This window comes from Pongo abelii, chromosome 17 (genome assembly GCF_028885655.2).
Source record: "Pongo abelii isolate AG06213 chromosome 17, NHGRI_mPonAbe1-v2.0_pri, whole genome shotgun sequence".
NCBI lineage: Eukaryota > Metazoa > Chordata > Mammalia > Primates > Hominidae > Pongo > Pongo abelii.
In genome coordinates this window covers 48,471,143-48,495,176 of record NC_072002.2, presented here as the reverse complement: position 1 = coordinate 48,495,176, position 24,034 = coordinate 48,471,143, and the positions used below count along the sequence as shown (strand labels likewise).

Sequence of the window (24,034 nt, the reverse complement as noted above, 5' to 3'; positions counted from 1 at the left end):
ATATGGTCAGTTTATGCTTAACTGTTTGGAGAACTGCCAGACTCTTTTTAAGGTAGCTGTACTATTTAAATCCCCAGAGCAACGTTATGAGGTTCCCATTTCTCCACATCCTAACATGCTAACATTTGTTATTTTCTTTTTGTCTTTTCATCACAGCCATCCTAATGGATGTGAAGTAGCATGTCATTGTGGTTTTGATTTGCATTTCCCTAATGACTAATGATGTTATGCATAATTTAATATGTTTATTGGATGTTTGTGTATCTTTGGAGGAATGTTTATTCAAACACTTAGCCCACTTCAATTTTTTTTTCAATGTTAAGCTGCAAGAGTTCTTTATGTAACCTAGAATTAGACCCTTCTCAAATATATAATGAGCAAATATTTTCCACTCTTTGGGTTGGCTTGTGACTTCTTTGATAGTGTTCTTTATATGCAAAAGTTTTTAATTTTGATGAAGTCTAACTTCTCTATTTTTTCTTTGGCTGCTTATACTATATATGTCATATTTTAAAAACTGTTACTTAAAGCAAGGTCATAAAGATGTGTACTTCTGTTTTCTTCTAAGATTGTTATAGCTTTAGCACTTGCATTTAGGTGGTTGATCCATGTTGAGTTGATTTTTGGATATGATATGAGTTGATTTTTGATAGGTATTCAAATTCATTTTTAACGTGTGCATATCTAGTAGTCACAGCACCATTTGTGGAAAAGATTATTATTTACCAGAGTGAATTGTCTTGGCACCTTTGTCAAAAATTATTTTACGTAACTATATGTGTTTACTTTTGGATGCTCAATTACATTCCATTGATCTACATGTCTGTCTTCGTTCTAATACCATGCTGCTTTGATTATTGTATCTTTGCAATAAATTTTGAAATTTGGTAGCATGAGTTCTCCAACTTTATTCTTTTTCAGATTGAGCTTTTCTGGATTCATTGCATTTCCATATGAAATTTAGAATCAGCCTGCCAATTTTTGGCCTCCTTCCAAAAAAAGACATTTGGAATTTTGATAGGGGTTTTGTTGAATCTGTAGATAATTTATAGAGTATTGCCATCATAAAAATATTGTCTTACAACCTATAATCTTGGAATATATTTTCATTATTTTAATCTTAATTTATTTCAATAATGTTTTGAAAGTTTACAGTGTACATGTCATTTATTTTGTTAAATTTATTTTTGCCTATTTTATTCTTTTTAATGGTATAAAATGGATTGCTTTCTTAGTCTCATTTTAGATTTTTCGTTGCTAGTATATAAAATGAAACATTTTAAAAATATTGACATCATTTATTAATTCTATCAGTGTTTCAGTGGATTTCTTATGATTTTCTCTATACAAGATCATGTCATCTGCAAATATAGTTATATACTTCCTCTTTTTTCAACACGGATGCTTTTATTCTTCTTGCCTAATTGTCTTAGCTAGAATCTCCACTATAGTGTTGAATAGAGGTGACAGAACCATACACTCTTGTCTCCTTCCTGATCTTGGGGGGATATTATGCTTAATGTTACTTGTTGATTTTTTGTAGATCCCCTTAATCAGGTGGAGGACTTTTCTTTAAGTCCCCAGTTTGTTGAGCTTTTTTGTCATGGAAGCATATTGGATTTTTCTCAAATAATTTTCCTGCATCTTTTTAGATAATCATGTGTTTTTACTTTATTTTATGAGATATTGCATTGCTAATTTTTATCTATTCTTTCAGCTTTGCATTTATCCATATGAGATAAATTCCATATGGTGATAGCATATGCTTTTGTACATGTTGCCGAATTTGGTATGCTAATATTTTTTGAAGATGTTTGTGTCTATGTTAATAAAGGATATTGTTCTGTAATTTTGTTTTCCTGTGAAATCGTTGCATGATTTTTGGATAAGGCTAATAGTTGCCTTATAGAATGCATTCGTAAGTGTTTCCTCTCCCTCTTGTAATTTTTGGAAGACTATATAAAGAGAAGATGTTAATTCTTTTTAAAATATTTGATAAAATCACCAGTGAAGCCATGTGGTCTTGGGCTTTCTTTGTAGAAAGTATTTTTTTTTTCAATCTGCTTAATCATCACAGGTTTATCCTTTTTTCTACTTTTTCTAGAGTGATTGTCTTACTCCATTTGGGGTGCTAAAACAAAATACCATAAACTGGGTAGTTTATAAACAAAAGAAATTTATATCTTACAGTTCTGAAGTCTGGGAAATCCTAGATCAAAGCACTGGAAGATTTAATTTCTGATAGGGGCCTGCTTTCTGGTGCACAGAGAGTGTCTTCTTGCTGTGTACTCACATGGCAAAAGATATCCCCCATCCTAATACCATCACAATGGTGATTCGGTTTCAATACATGAATTTTGGGGAAAACAAATATTTAGGCCATAGCAATTAGTTTTGTTAGTTGGGGTCTTTCTATGAATTTGTTCATTATTAAACATATTAATCTATTTTTTTGGTAAACAGCTGTTTGTAGTACCACCTTATAATCTTTTTTAAAAATGTAAGTTGGTAGTAATATACATTTTTTTCATTCTTTTAGTAATTTGAGTATTTTCTTTCTTTAAAAATAATTTATTCTAGCTAAAGATGTATCCGTTTTGCTGATCTTTACCACAAACCAACCAACTTACAGTCTTATTGATTATTCTGTTTTTTCTAGTATCTATTTCATTTATTTCCACTATAATCACTATTATTTCCTTCCTTCTGCTTGTCTTGAGTTTAGTGTGATTTTGCTTTCTAGTTTATTAAGGTGGAAGACTGTTTTTTGTTTGTTTTGTTTTTTTTTTGTTTGTTTTTGAGATCTTTCTTTTTAAATGCAGGCATTTACAGTCAGATTTTGCTCCAAGCAGTTATTTTGCTGCATCCTATAAGTTTTGATACGTTGTGTTTTTAGTTTCATTCATCTCAGAGTATTTTGTAATTACCTTTATGACTTCTTCTTTGACTCATTAGTTTTGAGAGCACGTTGTATAATTTCCACGTTTGTGAGTTTTCCAAATTGATTTATGTTGTTGATGTCTAATTTCATTATATTGTGGTCATAAAACATACCTTGTGTGATTTAAGTCATTTTTATTATTTTGAGACTTGTTCTATAGTCTAAAGTATCACTTATCCTAGAGAATGCTACATGTACAATAGAGAAAACTATGTATTTTAGCTATTGTTGGATGAAGTATTCTGTAGCTGTCCAAACAGGTTGGTTTATCACATTGTCAAGTTCTCTATTTCTTTTCTGGTCTTCTGTCTGGTTATTCTATCCATTTTTGAAATTGGGTTATTTAAGTCTCCAACTATTACTTCTGAACTATTTCACCCCTCCATTCTGTCAGTTTTTATTTCTTGTATCTTGTGGCTCTGTTGTTAAGTACACATATTGAAAGTTGTCATATATTCTTGATGGCTTGACACCTTTATCATGAAAAACTGTCCTTTTTTCTCTATAGTACAACTTTTGCCTTAAAGTATATTTGATCTGATATTTTTATAACCTCTCCACTTCTCTTTTGGTTTCCCTTTGCAGCGTATGTGAGTTTTCATCCGTTTACTTTCAACATTTTTGTGTCAGAATATATGTCCATTGTATGCATATTTTTGGATAATTTTTAATCCATTCTGTCAATATCTGCATATTAATTGTTGTGTTTAGTCCATTAAAATTAATATCATTACTGATACAAAATAACCTGCTTCTATTTTGCTATTTGTTTTCTATGTCTGTGTCTGTTTTTCTTCCCCACAATTCCTTCTTTATTGTCTTCCTTTGTATTAAGTAGTTATTTTTTTGTTTACCATCTTAATTCTCATCTTGTTTTTTTAACAATATGTTTTTGAGTTATTTTCTTAGTGGTTGTTGTGGGGATTACCATTAATATCTTAATCTATAACAATCTAGTTAACATTTATACCAACATAGTATCAATAGTATATAAAACTTGTGCTCCTAAATAGTCTCAACTAGTCCTTATGCTGTTACTGCTACAGATTATATCTCTATACATTGTTTGTCCATCAACACAAGGTTATAATGATTGCATTATGCAGTTGTCTTTTAAGTTAGGTAGGAAAAAAGAGGTGCAAACAAAAAATACATCATTTGTATTTAACTCTCCCTTCATATACTTATCTGTGTAGTTACCCATTACCAGAGGTCTTTATTTCTTCTTGTGGATTCAAATTACTTTCTAGTTTTCTTCATTTCAAGCTGAAAAATTCCTTCATCATTTCTTTTAGTTCAAGTATGCTAGTGACAAATTCTTTGAATTTTTGTTTATCTGGGAACTAATTTATCCTTATTTTTGAAGAATAGATTTTCTGGATATAGAATTCTAGTTGACAGGTTTATTTTCTTTAGTGCTTTGACTATGTACATTCTGGCCTCCATGACATCTGGCCATTGCTTTGGCCTTCCTAATTTCTTATTAGAAATTAACTCTATCTTCTTGAAAACATCCTGCCAAAACCTAATAGCAGCCTAGCCTGAACACACCTGTGCTAATTAAATGTGTATTTTCTAGTTCTGATATTCAGCAAAAAGGGGACTCACACTCAGCCTGTCTCAGTTTTCATGCTAAACCATATCAGCCAGATTTGTTTTATTTAAGTTTATTATTTGAAGTTTTAACAAATTTATTTAGGTATGATTGACATGCAATAAATTGTACATATTTCATGTGTACAACTTGATACATTTTGACATATGGATGCACGTGTAAAGCAGTCAGGATAATTAACATACATTACTCCCCCAAATTTCCTAATGCCTCTTTGTAATCCATTCCTCCTGCCTCTCCGTGAACCATCTATCCCTATCTTTAGGCAAGCACTAATCTGCTTTATGTCACTATGCTATAGAGTAGTTTGCAATTTCTAGAATTTTATATAAATGGAATAATCAATGCGCTCTTTTTTTGACTCGCTTATTTTCACTCATCCATGTTACATGAATCAATAGGTTATACCTTTTTATTGCCTACTAGTATGCCAGTAGGTTTGACATATCATTCGTCTATTCGTCTGTTGCTGCACATTTGGATTGTTTCCAGTTTGGGGCTATTTTAAATAACTATGACCATTCCTGTATTTAAAAAAAAAAGAAATCAACTCTATCTTATAAAGGATCCCTTCTATGTGATGAGTTATTTCTCTCTTATTGCTTTCAGTAATTTTTATTTGTCTTTGGCTACTGACAGTTTGTGATGTATGTAGGTAGCTTAGCATTTTTGGCTGCCATAACAAAATACCATACACTTCGTGGCTTAACAAACAGAAATTAATTTTCTCATAGTTCTGGAAACACAAGTCTAAGATCAAGGTGACAGTATTGTCAGCTCCTAGAGAGAGCTCTCTTCCTGGCTTGTAGATGAACAATTTCTCTCTGCATACTTTCATGGTAGAGAGAGAGAGAGCTCATGCTTTCAATATTTCTACATATAAGGGCACCAGTCCTATTATGAGAGCCCATTCTTATGATCTCATTTAGCCCTAATTGCCTCCCAAAGCCCCATTTCCAAATACCATTATATTTGGTTAGTGCTTCAACATATGAACATTGAGGGGGACACAATTCAGTCCATAGCACTGTGTGTGGACTTGTTTGAGTTTGGTTTGACCTATGGGGAGTTCAGTGTGTTTTCTGGATGTGTAAATTAATGTTCATCAAATTTGGGAAGTTTTTCTTCTGTTATTATTTCACATATTCTTTCTCCTCATTTCTCTTTTGTTTCCTAGGACTGATTGATGATATCTTGCAGGCCTCTAAGGGTCTGTTCACTTTTCTTTGTTATTCTTGTTTTTGTTCCTCAGATAATAATATCACTTGACTTCATGCTCGTTGATACTTCCTTCTTCATGTTCAAATATGCTACTAAGATACTCTAGCAAATTTTTAATTTTATTGATTCTCCTTTTCAAATCCAGGATTTCCACTTGGTCCTTTATTTTTTTAAATAATTTCCATATTCTTATTAATATTCTCCAGCTAGTGTGACAATGTTCTTATACTCTTCTTTAGCTCTTTGAGCATATTTAAATTGGCTTGTTTAAAGTCTTTGTCCAGTAAATCCAATAAACTAGCTTCCTCCAAGACATTTCCTATTGATTGTTTTTATTTCTGCTTGTGGAACATACTTTCTTGTTCCTTTGTGCCATTAATTTTTTAATGAAAATTGATATTTTAAAATATTATATGGGATCTCTAGAATGAGATTCTTGTCTCTCCCCAGGATTTGCTGTTGCTGCTTATTGTATTTATAGTTGTTAATTGTTTAGTAAATTTTCTAAATTTAATTTTTAAAGTCTATATTCTTTGTCATGTGTAGCAACTGAAGTCATTTCTCAGCATAGTGATCTAATAATAGAACAGTGATTTCCTTTAATGCTTGGAACCAATAAATTCTCCAGCCTCTGCCAATGGGGTCTGTAGTGTACATTAGCACAAATATTTGACATTCACCTAAAGTTGAGAGCTCTTTCCTAACCTTTACCTCTTGCTTGTACAGTGCCTTAAGTTCAGTCAGAGGTGAAACCTTAGCCCAGTCTTAGATTTTTTCTGAGCATGTACATATATCTGTACATGTGTGGTCATCTGGGTTCCTAGGGAATATGCTGCAGAGTTTCAAGAATCTATGGATTTTTTCATTCCCTAGTTTTTCCTTTAAGTTTTTTGTTTAGTTTAGTATTTGATTCAACTGTTATCCACAGCTTTAGACAGCTGCAAAGATAAAACATTTTCCTGTAATTGTTTTTTACATGGGTGCTGAGAAGAAGGTTTTTCACACTGGGTGAAATCCAAGTCAGGTGAACAAGAGGCAGCCTGTTAAGTGCTGTCTTCCATGGAAGCACTAGACATGTAAAATAATGTGATAATTCTTTAGGATTGAGGCATTGAAAAAGCCCCAGTTCCACTCTCCTTTCTCTGGTGGCTACCGGGCTGTATAGGAATGTGGACCATTGTGAATAGTGCCGCAACAAACATATGTAAAAAGCATGTAAACTGCATGTGTTCTTTATAGTAGAATGACTTATAATCCTTTGGATATATACCCAGTAATGGGATTGCTGGGTCAAATGGTATTTCTAGTTCTAGATCCTTGAGGAATTTCCACAATGATTCACAATAGCAAAGACTTTGAACCAACCCAAATGTCCATCAGTGATAGACTGGATAAAGCAAATGTGGCACATATACACCATGGAATACTATGCAGCCATAAAAAAGGATGAATTCATGGCCTTTGCAGGGACATGGATGAAGCTGGAAACCATCATTCTCAGCAAACTAACATAAGAACAGAAAATCAAACACCACAGGTTCTCACTCATAAGTGGTAGTTGAACAATGAGAACACATGGACACAGGGAGGGGAACATCATACACCAGGGCCTGTTGGGAGGTGGGGGGCTAGCAGAGGGATAGCATTAGGAGAAGTACCTAATATAGGTGACAGGTTGATGGGTGCAGCAAACCACCATGGCATCTATATATCTATGTAATAAAACTGCATGTTCTGTACATGTACCCCAGAACTTAAAGCATATTAAAAAAAGGAAAAAAAATGTGGACCATTATTTTTCCAGGCTACTGAGACATACAGAGCAGAAGATGAATCTAGAGCAAGCTAAAACACCCCAAATTTTTAGGTTTTTTCACCAAGACTTAGCTTTTTTATTTCTTTTTAACAGATACTTATTGGATTGTTGTGAAACTTTGATAAATTTCTAGAGTTTTTGAAAAGTTGATTTTGACAGTTTGCCAGTGTTTAAATTGTTTTATGAAGAGCAAATTTTCAGAGGTTCTTTCTCTGCCATTTTCACTGATTTTACTTCTGTGCCCTGGATTTAAATAGTACAGTTTAAGTTTCCTTCTTTGAACAGTACAATTTTAGCCTGACACTTTAGTTTCGGGCCCTCTAAAGGAGCAAGCAGATTGGTAGGACACTACTTACTGAATGGTGTAAGACAGTTTGCCAGTCATCATCCACTTCACTTATTGTTACATGGTATTGTACTGTTCAGCTGCTCTGGCTCTGATTCACTCCATTAGGTCATGTTTCATAAGAGATTTTTAAACTTCAATTGAAATAATTAATAAGAATCATGAATTGGCATTAATTGGAGGCTCCTAAATGAGAAAGTAGTTAATAATGATTACGGTTGAAATTAAAATAGATATTATATCATTCACATTAGAAAAGGTGAACATATCACTCATGTTCAGAGGATCCTTTTCCTTAGTAAAAACGCATTCATACAACACATGGCACTGCCAAGATTTAAAATTCATACATCTGTAATATCTGTGAGCATGGCAAAGATTTGCCTTTCAATAATTCATATAACACTCTGTCATAGGCTGAGACAGATCAAGATATGTGGAGCCCCATAGCAGGTTGTTAACTTGGCACCACTTAAACAGATACTTTAAAAATATTCTTTCAGCATTTATTTGGTGGATACAGAGGGAAACTGATTTTTTTCCTTACTTATTTATTTTCATATCAAATAACTTTAAAACATTATTTTATTTTATTTTAATTAATTAACAAATGAAAATTTTATATATCCAAGGTATACAACATGATGATCTGATATACACATATACATTGTGTAATGGTACAAGTGTATAGTCAAGTTAACATATCCATCATATTCATAGATAACATTTTTATGCATGTGTGCGTATGGTAGGGACATTGAAAACCTGCCGTCTCATCAAATATCAAATAATACAGTATTGTTAATTATAATCACCTTGCTGTACATTAGATCTATAGAACTTCTTTATTTTATTACTGAAAGATTATGTTTTTGACCAAAATCTCTTTATTTATCCCATCATCCAGCCTCTGGAAATGACTGTTCTACTCTTCTTCTATGAGCTTGATCTTTAAAACATTCCATATATTAGTAAAATCATTCAGTATTTGTCTTTCTGCATCTGGCTTGTTTTGTTTAGCGTAATGTCCTCTAGGCTCATCCATGTTGTTGCAAATGGCAGAATTTCCTTCTTTTTATTGCTGAATAATAAAAACACAGGCCAAAAAAGCAAAAACAAAAAAGGCAGGCTACATCAAACTGAATAGCTGTTTGCAGAGCAAAGAAAAAAATTCAACAACATTGAAAGTCAACCTATGGAATGAGAGAAAATATTTTCATATCATATACCTTATAAGGGGTTAATATAAAAAATGCAAGATACTCAACAGCAAAAAATCTAAACAACACGATTTAAAATTGGCAAAAACCAGAACAGATACTTTTCCAAATAAGATGTAAATATGGCCAACAGGTATAAGAAAAGTTCATCAACATCACTAATCATTGGGGAAATGCTGATTAGGACCACAATGAGATATCACCTCATACCTGTTAAGATGGCTATCAAAACGGCAAGAAAAACAAGTGTTGATATGGAGAAAAGGGAACCTTGGTGTACTGTTGGGGAGAAAGTGAATTCGTGTAGTCATTATGGAAAACAGTATAGAGTTTCCTCAGAAAATTAAAAACAGAACTACCATATAGTGCAGCAATTCTACTTCTGGGTATAAATTCAAAATAAATGAAATCAGTATCTTGAAGAGATATCTGTACTCTCATGTTCATTGCAGCATTATTCACAAAAGCCAAGATATGGAAGAAAAACCAAAGTGTCTATTGGCACATGAATGAATAAAGAAAATAGTATATGTATATACACACATGCATATGCATAATGGAATAAAAATAATACAATTTTAATTTACTTGGAAGTATAAGTTGATTTTTTACTTTAATCAGCATTTAAAGCTGGGTGATTCAGTTATATTAGTCAAAAGATTAATTTCAATAAATACTTTGATGTAGTTATCCAAAAATATTTAGTTTATTTGCTTTAAATAATGCTGCAAGTGATATAGAAAAAATAATTATGAATCTTTTAGTTCCTGATCTTAAAGCTTTTACGTTTATGTTAGAATACCTTATTAAAGATCATAAAACCAGGACTTCCCTTCTTCATAGCTTTCTTCTGTTCTGTGCCTCCAGAACTACAAGTTAAGTCAAGTTTGCATTTTGAGGTTTTTCCTTTTGTACAAAAGCTCTCATTCTTTTGTACAGGCAAGGCTTCATTGCTGGGTATCGTATTGGAGTTTTGCACCAAATGGTTCAGCAGTTAGTAATGTTTAAGAACTTGATTACCATTTGGGATAGAGAGTATAATTCTGATTAAGGCTAGAATGTAGTTCTAAGAGTCTTAATTTAATGCTGCTTGATAAAAATAGTGACTTAGAATACTACTTGATAAAAGTCATGGTCAGAATATGTGGCTCAGACTCAAAGTTTCTGACTTTCCTGAGTGACTACATTCAAATATCTATCCAATTATCATCTCTTTATTTGTCGAAGAGGAAGAAATGAAGTAAGAGCAAGCATTACTAGAAGAATGTTGACTTTCCCTTCACACTAGGCCCAATTTTGCTCTGCTTTGGTTTTCTCTGTTAACCTAATTGGACTTTTAACAAGTAAGACTATGGTCAGTCAGGTATTTGGCTGTTTCTTCTTGAAGGAGGGTACAAAGTGAATATTCTGGAAACTCTACAGTATCTTGGATTGCTACTTTAAATTTTAGGGAGATGAATGACATAGGTGATATGGTGGCTCATAAGAGCAAATTAATTACAAACTTATTCTCTATTCTATGATGAAACTTTTCCATTTGTATTATTTCTTGAACCAGCCAAGCCTATTAAATGGTTATACAAAGTGTACTACCTTCTTTACTTAATGGTAGCCTTTGATGAAAACAACAAAACAAAAAACAACAACAAAAGGGGGATTGAGATCTTAGAGTGGTAGAAGGCTGAGAAAACCTAAATCTACGTCACATTTCATAACATAAACCAAGAAAATGTGTTGTATGATTACCTGAAGAACCAATAAACCTGAATTGAACTAATAACAATAAATGTAACATCTGATAAACTACAGTTATGATGAAATTTTTCTTATGTGGACAAGAAAATGAGAGGCTAACTAACCACTTATTCTATGAATTAAAAGAAAGCCTCAAATATTTATTCCCTCAAAGTCATGTTCTATCTGCTAAAAATGCTGATCAATGTTAGCTTAATTATAGAAAATTGTATTCTATTTATAGCAAACTGGATGTTTACTGGTAGAACTGTGCATAAATATACACTCATTATATATTTAGTGTTCATTTAGGCTGCTCAACATCTTGGTCTATTATAGGGGAAATTGTAATAAGCTTGAAGCATAGTTCTTAGCCATAGTATGTATATTGATATCCTCTTTTTAAAGACCATTTGCAAGATTTGAGGATCATTTTTAGGTATGATTAGAGTTTCCTAATGAGAATTTTCAGTCTATTAAAAATGGCTACACCAGCACTATCCAATAGAAATATAATGTAAGCCATAGATGTAATTTTAAACTTTCTAGTAGTCATTTTAAAATAAAAACAGATAAAAATAATTTTAACAACATATTTCATTTAACCCAATATATTCAACATTTTACCATTTCAACATGTAATCAGTTTAAAACAATTATGAAGGGAGGTATTTTACTTTTTATGTTTTAGATAATTATCGTCCAGGCGTGGTGGCTCACACCTGCAATCCCAGCACTTTGGAAGGCTGAGGTGGGTGGATCACCTGAGGTCAGGAGTTTGAGACCAGCCTGGCCAACATGGTGAAAACCATCTCTCTACTAAAAGAAAATAAAATAAAATACAAAAATTAGCCACGCAGTGTGGCAGGTGCCTGTAATCCCAGCTACTTGGGAGGCTGAGGCAGGAGAATCACTTGAACCCAGGAGGCAGAGGTTGCCATGAGTTGAGATCACGCCATTGTACTTCAGCCTGGGCAACAAGAGCGAGACTTCATCTCAAAAAAAAAAAAAAAAATAGTTCTTAAACAGCCCATCTCAATTCAGACTACTCACATTTCAAGGGCTCAATACCCACATGTTGCTACTGACTACTGGTTGGAAAGTGCAAGTTTCTACCTTTATCCTTGAGATATTTAACTAAAAATATGCTTATGATTGCCAGTAGAGTTTTCAAAAAGGATCTGTAGAATGTTGGAGATGGCAGTTAAATGGAAGAAACAGAACAGCATATACAAAATCTAAAAAGCAAGAGAGAGAATTGATTAAAAATAGAAAAATAATTGTATATTAGTGCATATTATATATAAAATATAGTAAAATTTTGTCCTTAATTCTGATAAGGAAGTTCCATTCAATTCCTACTTTCCTGAGAGTTTTTATTAGAAATGGATGTGGGATTTTGTCAAATGTCTTTTTTTGTGTTATTGAGATGAACATTTTTCTTTTTAGTTTGTTAATACAATGGATGACAATTGATTTTCTAAATGTTAAACTAACCTTGTATTCCATTGATAACCTAGCCCTTGTAGTATTGGCATGGTACATATTTTTCTATCCCTTTATTGGTTAACTATTTGTGACTTTAAATGTGAAGTACATTTTTTGTAAGTGGCATATATTTGGAGCTTGCCTTTTAATCCGATGTCTGACTTTCAATTGGATGTTCATTAGAACATATACATTTAATGTGGTTAGGTTTACATCATCATCTTGCTGTTTTTTTTTTTTCCTGTTTGCCCAATCTGTTATTTGTTTTTTTCACCTTCTTTTTCCTGCACATTAAAAATTAGTTAAATACCAATGGTTACTTTAGGGTTTACAGTATACTTATTTACCTTATTTAAGTCTACCTTCAAGAATTATTATGCCACTTATATGATGTAAGGAGCTTAGAATACTTCTATTTCCTTCTTCTTGGTTTATGCTATTGTTGTTGTATATTTCTCCTATACATATGTGATAAATCCCATTATACACTCTTATTTTGTTCAGATATCAATTATATTTAAAGTGATTTATATAAAATAACAATAAAAATCATATATTCATGTGGTTACTATTTCTGGTGCTCTTCTTCCCTTTTTGTAGATCTATATTTCCAACTGACATCATTTTATTCTGCTTAAAAGACATTTCTGCCTAAAGGATATTGATATTTATTATAAACAGATCCGGTAGTAGTGAATTATTTTAGCTTTGTATGTCTGAAAATGTGTTTGGGTTTGCATTAATTTTTATAAGATATTGCAAGTATTTGTATATTTCTATTTTTAACATCACATTCTTTGTATTCTTGTCGTATCTATTTATCTTGTTTATTTTTTAATGTTTCCTTATCCACTACTTTTAAGTGTAAAATTATTTTTTATTCACCTTCCCCCTTGATTGGTTTGGAATTTATAAATTAGAATTATCTTAGAAATTTCCGTTTAAATTTGAAAATGCAAACGTATTAAATTCTACATCTTAATATTTCTGCTAATCCTTTGACTCCTACCATATTGTAGTGAATTAAAATCTTTTGTTATCAAGGGTTTAATTTTTTTCTTTTGAATTCCAGAACATGGACAATAGCCTTCTTCTTCTTCTTTTATATTCTTTTAAAATATATATTATAAATAACATAAATATCAATTATCCTTACTAGATCCACTTGTTTTCAGACTCATCTTCCAATTTACTAGTTTTTTTCATTTTTCTTCCCCCTACTTTCTTTTCCTATCTGTGGGGTTTTACTCTGCAGACCTTTATTCCCCCCGAAACTATTACTTTAGAAGTTCCTTTAGTTAAAGCCTATGAATGATTAAATTTCTTAATTTTCTGGCTAAAAAAAATTTATTTATATCTCTTATTTTAACTTTTTAAACATTTAAATATTTACACACATAATTTTATTTTCTGTATTCCATTTTACTTCCTATTGAGAAATGTGCAGTTTTATTGTCTTTTTGTAGTAGAGGATCAGTCTCTTGCTTGACAGTCTTAAAATTTTTATCTTTTTTTTGGCATTCTATAGGTTCATTGCAATGTTCTAGGTGTAGATTTTAAAATAATTATCCTACTTGATATATGACATTTTTCCTAAATTTCTAAATTCATGATTTTGTCACTTATAGAAAATTCTTTATCTCCTTGAATCAAGAAAAAAAGATATTAAAGTGACTAGACAGATTTATAAAATAAAACAGAAAAAAATGTAAAATGCAGGAACTCAATTGTTTCAATAGAAGCTTAGATAACATTAAAAAGAGATTTAGTGCACTGAAAAATGGATGTGAAGATATTGTCCAAAATGTAGTCATTTTTATATTATTCCTTTCCCTCCAATTCCTTGCACTTATAAAACAGCTACATTTACCCAACTTTACTAGAATCCAAGACTTCACTGCTTCTCCTTACTCCCTCCAATCCTCAGATGTTGTTGTTCCTGGTACAGGAAATTGCTCTCAGATAGGCCTCAGCTCTAGTTTTCTGTTAAAACTCACTAATCTGGTTTCATTTTAGCATTTATTTAAATTTTAATTTGGGGGTCCTTGAAGATTTCGCATACATATATGTGAGCTTAACAATACATTTAAAATGTAGTTGTTTCCTCTCCCACATACAAACTTCTACCTATCTATCTATCTATCTATCTATCTATCTATCTATCTATCTATCTATCTGATTATTTGAAGAAACAGTCTCAGATTTTTCATTTTAGAAAGATACTTTAGGCACTTAAGAGAAGAATGAAGGGGCCAAAATATGAAACAGGTAGAACAAGTAGTAAATTAAGTAATCCAAGCCAGAGATAGAAGCAAGTATCAGCAGATTAGAGAAGTGTTTAACAATTAACACTTAGTAACTGGATATGTAGGAGGTGTAAGAAATCAAAGATGACTTATTTTAAAGGTGAACTGAACATTATATGGTATTCCCTTGGTATCCATTAGGGATTGGGTCCAGGACCTTCCTGTGATGCTCAATTCTCTGATAGAAAATGGTCTAGTATTTGCATATAACCTATGCATATCCCTTTGTATACTTTAAATCATCCCTAGGTTACTTATAATACCTAATATGATATAAAGACTTTGTAAATAGTTGTTATACTATATTTTTATTTGTATTTTTTTACTATTATATTTTTATTTTTTCCCAAATATTATTCATTCCATGGTTGGTTGAATTGGCAGATGCAGAACTTGCAGACCCAAAAGGTCAACTGTATGTAAATTATTCCATATTTGTTAAAGTTACAGCATGATTCTTATAAATTTATGAGCTGTAGTTAATATTTTTCTATTGTGTTAGTGACATGATTGCATTTATGGACATTTACTATTGGCTCCAGTTCAAATGATAGATCTTTGATAATGGGACTTTGGGAAAATGGAGATAGACAAATTTTCACATTATCTACTTTCTGTAAAAAACAAATACCTTTCAGTTCTCCTTTTCCCTCTTCTAGACAAGTCTGTTTACTTACTTCAGTTCCAGATACAAGATCCATTGTTTAAAGTGGCATACCTTGTTGAGAGGGAATTACAAGTTGGCTATTTTTATGTTGTTCTTTTATTGTTTTATTAATGCCTTTTAATCAAATACTTTAAATCCAACTTATAAATTCCTTGGTATCCACTGGCTCAGATGAACTATAATGTGGTTATATTCTGAAACATCAGTAGATAAAAACTGTCAGCATTTCATCACATGCTTTTAAAATTTGAAAAGCTTATACAAATATTAATGAATATTTAAAATATTACAGTTTCTTGTAATATCATATTGTTTATTAACTAAGCTAGAGATTAAAGTTTATCTGGCCCTTATTGTTTTTAAGAATCTGTGAAAATTTCCCAACTTTTGGAAAGACATATTTTGTAAGTTTTTATTCTATTGGCTTTTTTCTAGTACACAGTTACAACTTAAACATTCTAAAATATTGAAAGAAAGTGTTGTTAGTAATAATTAATAGAGTAAAATAAAGAAATTATGACATACTTTTAAAAGCCTAAACATTAACCAATTTTAAAAATATATTATTGTTTATTATTATTCAATAATATCTGCTTATTATACATTTAAAAGTAAAAAAAGCAAACAAAAAAAGAATCACCTCTGGTTTGATTATCTAGAGATGTCTACTATTAATAAAAATTACGTATTTGGGGTATGATATCTGATTTTAGATTCTTTAAAATCATTTCTTAACTTTTTCTAGTCTCCTTAATTCTAGTGTACACTAATGTCAAATAAGATAATTATTCATTTTAAAAGTTTTCATATTTGTTACTCTCTATAATTTAATGTCCTACTATATATTGTGCATTGACAGAAATAAAGCAGCACTTGAATATGCAAACATTGAGACCCAGCTGGAAAGCATGCCATACCCACTGAGGCTTCTAATGCTATGTGAAATACACAAAGGGTGGTGTGCTAGGCTAACCTTTTCAAATGGCAGAAGAACCAGTCCAGAAGACTAAAAGCTTTTCTACTTAACTTTCCCATTCAATTAAACATCTACACACTGGAACATGGGTGTTCTGATCATTTCCCATCTGCTGTGAGATACTAAGGACAGAAACTGAGGTTTTAAACACTAGTGTATACACAGTCTTTAATTTATACACAGACCTGTCTCACAGTTGAAATATACATTTGCATTTAGCGTGGGCAGAAATGAGCAAATTTGGCACTTGAGGGTATGGATAATATATTTGTGGAGATAGTAGATTTCTGCCAGCATAGAAATAGTTTGGCAGATAGTTTAGAAGTTTGGAGGATAATTAAATTAAAAATTAAATAAATATTACCTTTACTAATCTCCTATTTACTGAATCACATTTAAAGGGAAATTCCTTAGAAAAATAATCTATGGAAATGACTGCCTTATAAAGTTGAATATTTCAGTGCAAAGACACCAGAACATATCTAAATTAACAATCAGGTAACACTTTAGTTGGTATTTTAAGGCATATATCTAATCTCAAAACTCTAATTCACATTTGTCAAGGAATTAATATTCCAAATATACAAGGAACTCAAATAACTCAACAGGATAAAAAGAAATAATCTGATTTAAAAATGGGCAAATGATCTGAATAGACATCACTTAAAAGAAGACGTACAAATGGCCAACAAGTATATGAAAAAAAAGTCTCAACATCGTTAATCATCAAGGAAATGCAAATCAGAACCTAGAGGAGATATCATCTTACCCCAATTAGAATGGCTATTATCAAAAAGACAAAAACAAATGCTGGAGAGGTCGTGGAGAAGGGGGAATAAACACAATAGTGTTTATTTCTTGCAAAATTGTCCTCCTTTTGATGTATTATACAAGGTTGGTGGGAATGTAAATTAGTATAGCCATTATGGAAAATAGTATGGAGGCTACTCATAAAACTAGAAATAGAATGGCAATCCCACTACTGGATATATATCAAAGGAAAGAAAATCAGAATGTCAAGGAGACATCTGCACTCCCATGTTTATTGGAGCACTATGCACAATAGCCAAGATATGATATCATCCTAAGTGTCGATCAACAGACGGATAAAGAAAATATGGTATATATACACAATGGAATGTTAGTCAGCCATAAAAAAGAATGAAATCCTGTCATTCACAGCAACATTGCTGAGCCTGAAGGACATTGCGTTAAGTGAAATAAGCCACGCACAAAAAGATAAATACTACGTATTCTCACTCATATGTGGAAGCTAAGAAAGTTGATCTCATAGAAGTAGAGAATAGAAGATTGGTAACTACAGGATGAAAGGGTGAAGCGGAGAGAAGATAGGGAGAAGTTGGTTAATGGACACAAAATTATGCCTATATAAGAGGAATAACTTCTAATGTTTTATCGTACTGCAGGGTGACTATAGTTAGCAACAATATATTGTATATTTATAAATAGCTAGAAGAGATGATCTTGATTGTTCCCAGAAAAAGGAAATAATAAATGTTTGAGGTGATGAATTTGCTCATTATCCCAATTTGATCATTACACATTGTACACATATATAAAATACCACACTGAACCCCATATCTACAATTATTGTGCCAATTAAAATTTTTTTAAACTCTAATTAAAAGATCATTTGTTTTAGTATTCAAAATGACCACATATATAAGAATTCATTTAAAACTTTCTTCAACAAAATATTACACTAATTCCGTTTGGCAAATGCTTTTCATTTCCTTATGCATTTTCTCCAGTTAAAGGTTATCTTTGCCATAGGTGCTAGTTAGCCAACAATCATTCAATGATACATAGATTCACAAGCATCTCCATTAATCTCTGGAAAAATCAAGTATATAATATATATAATCAGAAACACATTTATTACTTACAATATTTTTTAGTTTTAAAATTTTGAGAATTACATTAAAATATCACAATAAAATCTTTTTTCATAAAAGCCCTGGTTACAGCAATAAAATATTAAATATTATTCAAGAGGATAGATCCATTTTGTATACTTCAGAAAAACTGCCCTCAAAAATTTTCATTTTTTCAATCCATATAGAATTGAAAAGTTGTTTCTTTGCCTTTTTCTTTGTCTACAGCTGAACGATAGGGTTTCTTGCAAAATTTTCCTCCTTTTGATATATTGGAAAGCGAGGCAAGAGTCCCCGTTGACTTAGCTGCCAGAAGAGACACCCTTCTCAGCCTGGGTTTGTTTTGCTCCAGTAAATAAAAACAGGATTCAGTTGGGCTCTGAGCAAAATCTGTTCCTGTATGCAATTTTGAAGTCCATTACGGGTGTCTCTACTGCGCATGTAGTTTACCTGGCCAGGGATGACTGGATATGGCCAGCTGACAACTCCACCCCACCCCATTCCCCGCCCCGCATCCCTCTCCCGCTGAGAGGCCTACAGCGAGCGGGGTCGGGTCTTGGGTGCTCTCTGGTCTTGTCTGAGCGGGCCACCTTCTCTGAAGGCCTCTGACCCTTCCTTTGCTCCCCAGACACCCGGGAAGGGCAGAGAAAAGGGAGAAAGGATCCGGCGTTATAGTCCTCGAAGATAATTCTAGGTGGGAGTGAAGGGACTGGGAGAGTGTGCTGCCGTTGGTCGGGTCGGGACATACAGGGAATTAGAAGAGAAGGACTAAAGCCAGAGGGACCCCTCCGGAGAGGCGGGATGAATTGGGGTAGGGCCCGCTCTCTAGGGGACTCTCAAGCTCTTGGAAGGTCACGTGCTCAAACTCGGCGTGACCGTGCCTCCCAAGCCCTGTCCCCCACCACCAAGGGGAGGAGAAGGCGGCGGCGGCATCCACGGATCAGGGTCAGGCCCGCGGCTTCGAGCCCGCGTCTCCTGCTCCTCCGAGAGACCCAAGCTCATGCTCGGGTGAAGCGGACGCAGATCTCATCCAGGCCCCAGCACTCTGGGTACTGGGGGCGGGAGACGTCAGCGGGAGAAAAGCCTTGGCCTTCCTCCTCCGGCCGTTGCCGCGGCAACTGTGATGTCTGTAGTGAGGCGGAGGGTCGCGGGTTGGAGCACTGCTCCCCCTCGCGGAGCGCGGCGCCCGGAGCGCCTAGCGCGCCTGCAGGTCGGGGGAGGCGAGGAAGAGGCTGACAGGGCGGAGCGCGCCTTTCTCCCTGCCACCCCCTCCAGCGTTGCTATGGACACCGCCAGGGCAACCTCACCTGTACCCGCTGCTCCAGCCGCCGCCGCTGAAGTAGAAACAACAACCCGAGCTCTCTTTTGCGCCAGCATCTCTTCCCGGGACTCTAACCCAGCAGCTGCCACCGCTTGTCTCCCACAAACAGGAAGTGAGAGGGCAGACGTCCAACATTTGTCCTTGTTCCATTACCATGCCTTTCTTTATTTGGCTTTCCATTCTACATTTTGTATCTCAGCATCTTCCAGAGTAAATGGTCTAGAGGATGGAAAAACCCTTCCTTTTATACCGTCTGCCACGCCTCTTCTGTTAGCAGACAGCTGGTTTAATTCTACAAAACACTGTCCTGGGCCCTATTTAATTATCAGAAGAAATATATTTTAAAAGTAGTGTGTTTTTTGTATTACAGCAGATATGTAGAATCCCTAGTTTTCATTAGAAGGATGTATAGATATTTATAGGAATGTTCTCTTGCTGCTAAGCACCCCTGAAATAAACACTTTTTGACAAATGAGTAGAACAATTCTGTGTCAGAATATCTGGGATACATAGTACGTAGAAACGAGCTGTTTAAAGCCCCTTCTTTCCCCATCTCATTTCCAGTTCTATATGCCAGTGCTAAAATCTCTTTTCTGGGCTCTAATCCATCTGTGTTTGAGGTCAGTTTTTGACTTTGCAAGGGGATTTATTTCAACATGGCTCTGTCTTTGAACTCCAGGGTGGGGGGTAAATTAAATACTCGACTACTTACACTCAGCTCAGGTGCAAGATTTAGTGCATAGATGCATCTCTACTGACTACCGACGTAAATGCACTTAGTAAAAAGGACTCTCCCTGATTAGAGCAAATGGAGGCATCTGTGATCTTGAATTGCCAGCCATACCCTGGCAGGCTCTGTGAACTGCTGTTGGTCACAACCCCTTGCTCTCAAATTTCTTTTCTGTTGAGTGTATATATGGTAAAGCTTTCATTCTCTGAAAGCACCCCGGTAGCTTTTGCTACTGATAATCATGAGTTTCCTTACATAGTTCTGCAAGTTTGAATAGACAAGCCTTTTCAGCTGACTTTGATACTACCTCTTTAGAAAATCCCAACAATGCAAGATAACTATTTCTTTTTTTTAAAGCTGATAGGTGGGATACTTAATAATTTCATTTTGTCACACTTTCTGTGTCATGGTGTTTTCAAAGCCACTAAAAGAGATTTTTGATATAGTGCAAGCCCTAGGTAAAGCTATGAATTCGAAACATGTTTATCTTCGATGTCCTAATCTACCCTGTTCCTACCTCTCCCAAAGGTCACCAGGGTTCCTAAATACCAAATCTAATGGTCCCTTTCATTTGTCATCCTACTTAACCTCTTATAAGAATTTGACCCTCTTGATCTAACTTCTCATTTTCCTTGATAATCTCTTCCCATCTTCTTGTGCTCTCTGACCTATTTGAAGGTCCCTTCTCAGTCTTTTTACTTTTCTCTTTTCCTTTTTTGATACTGTATTTTGATCTGCTTTTTTTTTTCATTCTGCATATTTTCCTGGACCTTTTCATCCACATCAGTTGTTTTATCTGCCATCTTATTGTCTTGTCTTCTAAATCTGTGTTACCTTGTGCAAACTTTCCTCTGAGCTCTAGACCTTTTTTCTGAGCTACTTCATGGACAATTCCATATATCTTACCTGCAGGTATCTCAAATTCAACCTGTGCCTCACTGAACTATTTTCCTATCCAAAATTTGATTGTCTTATTGTATTTTCTATCTCAGTTAATGACCCTATGCCCCTACTTACACAAGATCAGAAGCATGAGGGCCATTTATTGAGGTATATATTTATCTAATGAAATTTTCTTACTGGCATCTACCATATGCCAGACAGTGTCATGAAGCTTAATTCTAGTAGAAAAGAAAGATTAATGTATTTATGACCAAGTAATATAATTCCAGCTTTTGGTAAAGTCTACTACAGAAATAAGCCAGGTGTTATATGATAAAGAAGAGCTGGGAAGAGTACTCTACACAGGATGGTCCAAAAAAAGTTTTATGTGTTAAACCAGAATGAAGAATGAGAAGAAGCCAAACATGTAAGTTGCTGGAGAAAAAAAAAACAGGTCAGGCAGAGAGAATAGCAGTCACAAAGATCCTGCAGTGGGGAAGGGCCTCCTGTATTCAAGAAAATGATGTAAAAGCCAATATACATGATGAGAAGGGGACAGTGGGGTGTAGTGAGTGTGGGAAGGAGGCAGGGGACAGATTTTGCATGACTCTGGGCCATGATGAGGAATTTGGATTTTATACTATGTGCAGCGGGAATCCATTGAATGTTTTTATTAAGAGTGGCTGAACTGTTTCATAATTATAGATGATCATTAGGCTGTAGGGTGGAGAATGAATTGGAATGGTGACAGCTTGGAAGTGGAGAAGATATTAACGACAATGGAAGTGTTCCGGATCAGCGATGACAGTGGTACAGAAGTAGAGAGGGAGACGAGTGAACAGACGTGAGGTATTTTCAGTGGTCTTTTGTCTTTATCACTCACTATTGTGTGTCAGTCTCATTTCTGTCCTTAGAGCACTCCATGCAGTATGGGGCTTTCCACATCCCAAGTCCTTACTGATAAATCCTATTTTTATGGTTCCTATACTTTTAGAACCTTAACTGAATGATAGTTACATGTTACATGACAAGGAGAAAGTAGAGAACAATAGTTAAAAAAGTAGGCTCCAGAGTTAAGCTGCCTTGGTTCATAGCCATGCTCCAATGACTTACTAGCAGTGTCACTTGGGCAAATTGCTTAACCTTTCTGTTTCATTTTCTCCAGCTACAAAATAGGAATAACAGTAATAATAATTATTTACAGGATATTATGGGGATTAAATAATGCATATAATACACAGTATATGGCAAGTCTCAGTAAATTTTAGATGATGATGTTGCTGCTGATGAAAAATGATAGAGGATGTAGGATCTTACCCTGATAAACATTTTAATATAATGCATGGGAAGTTCTGCAGCCTTTCCTTGTAACTTGTTAGTAAGACTAAGAATCAGAAGAGGAAAGGCATCATGTCTAGCATGGAAGGAAATGGGAAATATTCTGACAAACAGGCATCCAAAATAGTTGCTCCTCAAATCTCCCTTCTTGGGGAAACCCTTCTATAGGAAAGCATTTTCTGTTCCTTTCTGATTTCTTAATCTTGCTTTCTTAGAGCCTGCATTGAATCATTTTGTTTTTCTTGTTACAGTGATTAGAAAGAAAATGGATATGAAGTTTTTAATCATGACAAGAATAATAGAATACCTTTAAGCTGGAAAAAGTTGAGACTTGCTTCTACTTGGTGATTTTCTTTATGTCTTGCTAATTCTATAGGAAACACTCCTTAGTACAATCTTGTCCTGCATAATAATGTTTTGGTCAAGGATGAGTAGTGTATATGATGATGGTCTCATAAGATGATAATACTGTATTTTACATACCTTTTCTGTATTTAAATATATAAATACCCACTGTATTAAAATTACCTACAATATTCAGTACCGTAACATGCTGTATAGGTTTGTAACCTAGAAGCAATATACCATGCAGCCTAGGTGTGTAGTAGGCTATGCCATCTATGTTTGTGCAAGAACACTCTATGATGTTTGCATGATAAAGAAATCACCTAACAATGCGTTTCTCAGAATATATCCCCCTCATTAAGCAATGAATGACTGTAATTCCAAATTTAAGTTTTCCTGCATTCACAACTAAGCCAGTATCGACTGCCTTGTTTTATCAAGTTATTACTATCCTTCATGAATGGTCTGTATCTCATAATTTTCCAACTCAGTTATCAAGGTTTCTCTGATTTATTGAATAAATCAATGATTCTTTATAAAATATATCTTTCAACATTTTTCTTTCTTTTCATGGTTGTTTTCCTCTATCTAAATTAGATTCTCATATTTTTCAAATATATATATGTTACATTTTTAACATCTCTCTGACCAACTTTCACTTATTTGTGGCAGATTTATTTTCTTGAAGTATGGGGCTACTCTTGTCATCCTTTCATTCAAAAATTCAAAAGCTCTTTACTGAGAAGAAAGTTACAAATTGGCAAAAGATTCGTATTCAGACTTTATAGAGAACTATAAGAAAAAGGGAGACCAGCCAATAAAATACTGGGCAAGTGACTAAGAGAGATATTCAACAAAAGAGGGTATCTAAATGACTAATAAATGTAAGAAAGGATTCACAACCTCAGTAGTCATCAGAGAAATTAAAATTAAAACCACTATCCACACATGTATCAGAATGACAACAATGAAAAAGATTGACATTCCAAAGTGTTTGTGAGAATGTTGAGCAATCAGAATGTTAGTATACTGCTAGAGAGACATTTAGTTAATACACCCACTTGGGAAAAACTATTTAGCACACTTTACAAAGAGAGATATATATATAGCAATTCTATATGACATGAGTGATGGGTGCACAAAAAAACACGAATGAAACCGTTATAGCAGTACTATTTCTAATAGTTAAAAAA

General features: G+C 33.8%; 1 protein-coding gene across 5 annotated transcripts in view; it reads left to right on the top strand.

The window, feature by feature from the left end:
* Window positions 1-24,034, top strand: part of NOL4 (nucleolar protein 4) — a 376,996-nt gene that overhangs the window by 42,908 nt on the left and 310,054 nt on the right. The gene's annotated exons all lie outside the window — the stretch shown is intronic.